Here is a 5,427-nt window from a genome sequence, read left to right as displayed (position 1 = left end):
CGAGGCTAGCTCGTCGATGATTTGGCCCAGAATTCAGAATTGTAAGAAACAAGTACTTCGTATTCATGCACATACCAGGGGGTAAATTATATGGAGTCAAGATCACAGGCCACAACGAATGATTACGAGACATGCCAAATGAATTGAACCCATTGGTACATAATCCAAGGTAGGCGTTACGGGGTCCTTCCACAAACCGAGGGTTAAGCTCTTGGAAATATCTCCACTCCGCCGCATCAGAAGGATGATTCATTTCTCCCTCTTTTGATTGGTGCTCCGCATGCCATCTCATTGTCGCTGTAGTCTTTTGGCTCTGATACATTCTCTTCAACCTATCAGCAATAGATAGATACCACATACGACTATATGGTACTCTTGTTCTCCGTATGTCCTCCTTAGGCTTCCATCTTGGTGAACCACATAATAGACATGTCTCTTCCTTTTCGTCTTCTTTCCAGAAAATCATACAATTGTTAATACAAACATCAATTGTATAATATGGGAGGCCTAAATTACGCATCAATTTCTCTGTCTCGTAATGTGAACCGGTAGACTGGTTGCCTTCTGGTAAACAATCCGTCAAAATTCTGCAAACCGAATCTACTAACTTTTCACTCATATTATACTCCGCCTTATTTTGCATGACTCGTCCAGCTAATGACAATTGCGAGTGACCTTCACGACAACCATCATATAAAGGAGTTTTTGCACTATCTAACAAGTCGTAAAAGTTCTGCGAATGGTTTTGTACCGGTTCTTTCACATTCTCATAACTATCATTTTGATGATAATTATCATCAAAACCCACATTATAACGAAATGCCTCATTCACAATATCCACATATGGATCTTTTACTACATTACCCATTTCTTCATGACTCCCATTATACGTCCTATCAGTGTAACTACTTCCTATATCCAAATTGATTTCTTCTCCATGGTTATACCAAACAAAATAATCAGGCATAAATCCATTACAAAACAGATGACTCATAACTCTTCTACCCGAGAGACATTTACTGTTCTTGCAAACACTACATGGACAGAGAAACTTACACCCATTAGTCTGAACTGTATCTTGGCTACTTGCAAATGATAAGAATTAGTTCACCGCCACTTCGAATTCAGATGAAAAATTTCTCGTCACTTCATCGAACCTTTTGTACATCCACTCCAGATAATTACCGCCATTACCACCATAATTGTAATATCCCGCCATTATATATATATATATATATATATATATATATATATATATATATATATTTTGGAAGAAAATATAAGATTATATAAAGCCAAACTTTTTTTTTTGATTTAGATTTTTTTTTTAGGAAAGGAAAGTGACTTGTCTTGGAATGAAGAGAACAAATGAGTGCAACTCGTTTTTATAGACTTTCCTAGGTGACTACCTTAATAAAAGTTGGTACACCAACCCTCACATGGAAAACATATTTTTTTAACTGTATTTTTGCGACTATTTTGCGACTACAAGATGACTATATAATGACTCGCCGTATGAGTCGCCATGCAGTCGCCAAATATACAACTACCTAATGTGGTCGGTACCGTAGTCGTTAATTTAGCAACTATTTTACGACCACGGTACGACTATCATATGACTCGCCGAATGAGTCGCAGATTAATCGCCAAAGTATACGACTATCTGTTGTGGTCGTATTGTAGTCGTTAATTTAGCGACTAAGTTGCGACGACATAATTCCATCAACAAAATAGTCGCCTTGTAGTCGTTAAAATATGACCACCGTACCGACTGTATCAATTAGTCGCTATAGAGTGACTCAATAGCGACTAATTATCTGTAGTCACAAAATAGTCGCTAATTAGTCACTAAGTAGTCGTTATGTTTGACGACTTCATATATAGTCGCTATTTATATTCGCTAATCACCTGTTTTCTTGTAGTGTCCATTAAACAAACATATCCAAAATAGTTGAAAGAAAGAAATCAATAAGAAGATGTTTACAAGCTATGGCTTCCGATAGTTTTATTCATAGTGGTTAAGCTATATCATTTGATCTATCAATGGAGCAATCCAAAGTGTAATGGAAAACTTCCTCCAGGGTCGATGGGTTTTCCAATCATAGGAGAAACTATTGAATTCATGAAGCCTCATAATGCTCTTCAGTGTTCAACGTTCCTAACGAAGAGAATCCTTAGGTTCGCTTTTTTATTTTTAGCATGGATGTTTAGAAAGGTTTTTTCTTACCTAAGTTACATTAGCATAAATTATTTTTTAATGCATATTAAGAAATAGTGTTTCTTAATATTTATTACTTAATTAACTTTAGTATTTCTTTGTTTTGTCATTATTTACGGAAATATAGACATGGACCAGTTTTTCGGACTAGCTTATTTGGAGGCAAAATTATTATCTCAATGGATAATGAATTGAATATGAAAATAGCAAAGACAAGTCGTATTCCTGGTGTCACGAGGAGCATAACACGACTATTTGGAGATAACAACTTTTTTACGCAGAGCACCCAATCCCATAAACATGTTCGGAACTTGACATTTCAATTGTTGGGTTCACAAGGTTTAAAATTGAGAATAATGGAAGACATCGATCTCGTGACTCGAACATACTTGGAGGAAGGATCTCGGAACAGCTGCCTTTGACGTTAAGGAAACAACAAGCAAGGTAACAGAAAAAGGTCATATATTAAATTCTAGAAAGAATATATTATACTCAACCAGATAAATTATTGGTAAAATTAAACGTTACAGATCTTAATTGAATGCCATGCAAAGAAAGTTATGGGTGAGATGGAACCAGAGGCGGCCAAAGAACTCGCATTATGTTGGATATATTTCCCAAGTCGTTGGTTTAAGTTCTCTTTTAACTATCCCGGGATAGGTTTCTATAATTTGATGAATGTAAGAATTTTAATAACCTTTATTAGCACTATATTTGCATAAGCTGTAGTGCAAAATGATGGAGGCTGTAATGGTGATGTTTTGTGGCAGGCGAGAAGTAGGATGATGAAGTTAATAAAGGAGGAAGTGTTGAAGAAGAGAGTATCAGGAGAGGAGTTAGGTGAATTCTCTAAGATCATATTTGGAGAAAAGGAAGAAGGAAAAGAATTGATAGGCATGGAGAACGCAATCAAGTACATAATCACTTTCTTCCTAATTGCTAATGAAACAACGCCGCGACTTCTTGCGGCTACAGTAAAGCTCATAAGCGAAAATCCTAAAGTCATGCAAGAGCTTCATAGAGAGCGTGCACGAATTTTTAGAGATAGGACTAAGGAAGAGTCCGGCCTAACATGGGAAGACTATAAAACCATGACTTTCACCGATATGGTTAGTATGTGCCAAAGTCATGTACAATATATATAATATTCTTTTTATTTTCTTTGATTTAGTTTAAATCCCAAGACTATTTTCATATATATTGTATTAGCTCACAAAAGCAATATTTTGTTTCAGGTGATCAATGAGTCTCTTAGGATTACATCCACAGTACCTGTAGTGCTTAGAAGAACTGATCATGATATCCAGATTGGTGATTATACAATTCCAGCGGGTTGGAATTTCATGGGATATGCTAGTTGTTAGAATTGCAGAATTAACTAAGGAAGAATCGAGAGAAACCGAGAGAATAAGAGATAAAAGAGAATGTGAATCAAAAGACTTAATTAGTATTTTCCTTATGTTGTTACATGACTATATATAGGTAGACATTGAGCATATAGCCGGTGGGGATACAAAAGGAAGGAGAGAGAGCTAATAGTACACAAGTCTTAATCGGCTTTAATGAGAGAAAGCGACATCTCCTTCCCTTGGTTGACTCCCTTACACTCGCTCCCAAGGTAGACATGTGACTTCATAGATATTTTTCTCTCCTCTCTTCTAGATCCTTCTCTCCATGGACTTCAATATTGATCAAGGCCCTTCTCTCTTACTCATCCAACCGAACCATGGCCTAAAGGCCTAATCGTACGGACGCTCGTACGGACACTCGTACGGCCGGTCTTGATCTCAAGCCCTCGATCAATACTAGGGTCCATTTCAATCCAAACACATACGAGGATCCTTTACTATTTAATCCATGGTGTTGGAAGGTCATTTAAAGTTGACACTCATCTTTAACGTATTTGCTCTATATTCTACTAATCATATACAATTTTTTATATATATTAAATCAAACACATACTTGGACGCGATAATATCCAAAAATTATGTTCCCTTTGGCGCTGGTTCAAGACTTTGTGTTGGGGCTTACTTTGCTAAGTTGCTGATGGCCGTTTTTATCCACCATTTGTTTAGATATAGGTTTATTTTTTGTCAGCTAATTGATTACTAATTATGCAATTTATTTATACTACAATCAAATTCTTGATATTGATTATATATATGTGCAGGTGGTCAATGAAGGTAGATGTAACTGTAACTCGAAGTTATATGCTTATGTTTCCTCATGGATGTGATGTGAAAATTTCAAAAGACACCCAATTACATGATTCGCCTTTATACTAGAGTGAATTCCATATATGGTTGTTGGTTCGAATACTACAACATATATAAAATTCCTTGTTGTTGTTGTGCACAAACTATCATGCAAGAAGAATTTGTAGTTATATTTTAGTTTAGTATTGAATAAAGAAATAAGCTAAGAACATATACTTTATATTTATATATATGTTTGAGTTTACATTTATGTTTTTCTATTGAGTATATAGTGTAAATCAGATAAGCAAAACCCGTTCCGTGGACCCTACTAGCCTCCAGCTAACTTGTCCCCATAGACCCTAAGCTGGTCCTGCAGGGTATCGATCCTAACCTCTCACCGTGGAAAGGAAATCACATCCAAATCCACCAGTAGGTTATTGGTGCGTGATAACACTCTAATTTACATGTTTTTAGCATCTTTTTTGTCCATCTTTTGCATTGTTCATACTTCTAACTTAGCATTTTTAGATCATTTACTTTAGGAATCAAGTTTTAGAGCATTTAGGGTGTTGCATTTCTACATTTGCATATATTGGATGAAAACAGGTGCTAAAGAGCCAAAAATGGGGAAAAACAAGGACAACTCGAGCATGTACCGGAAGGAGCCATCGAGCTACAAGAACAAGTCTGAACCCCAACACGATCGAAGAGGATCCAAGAGCGCGAAGAGCAACCCAAAGATCCACCCGAGGAGTTCCCCGACTCAACCCTCGTGTACCCCATCGAGTAGACCATCGGACAGGTCTGGGAAGCTAGGTCAAATGGGTTTCCATATATAAACCCCCTCTTTCCTTAGCTCGCAAACGAGCACGCCGCAGACCCTCAAACCAGAGAGCGAGAGCTTCTGTGAGAGAACTGAGCGACTCAACATTTTCTTCTTGTTTTTGTACTTTTATTTTGAAGTTTTCTTAGATTTTTATCCCATACTCTTTCTACTCTACTCTATCTTTT

The 5,427-nt window shown here is 36.8% G+C and overlaps 1 pseudogene; it reads left to right on the top strand.

Annotated features, from left to right (window-relative positions):
- The first annotated feature begins 985 nt into the window (after window positions 1-985).
- On the top strand, window positions 986-4,503 carry LOC104715169 (cytochrome P450 708A2-like; annotated as a pseudogene).
- The last annotated feature ends 924 nt before the right edge of the window (window positions 4,504-5,427 follow it).

The sequence above is a fragment of the Camelina sativa genome, chromosome 9 (assembly GCF_030686135.1).
Source record: "Camelina sativa cultivar CO46 ecotype springtype chromosome 9, ASM3068613v1".
In the NCBI taxonomy this organism is placed as follows: domain Eukaryota; kingdom Viridiplantae; phylum Streptophyta; class Magnoliopsida; order Brassicales; family Brassicaceae; genus Camelina; species Camelina sativa.
Note: the sequence above shows the minus strand (reverse complement) of the source record. Positions and strands in the feature narration are given on the sequence as shown.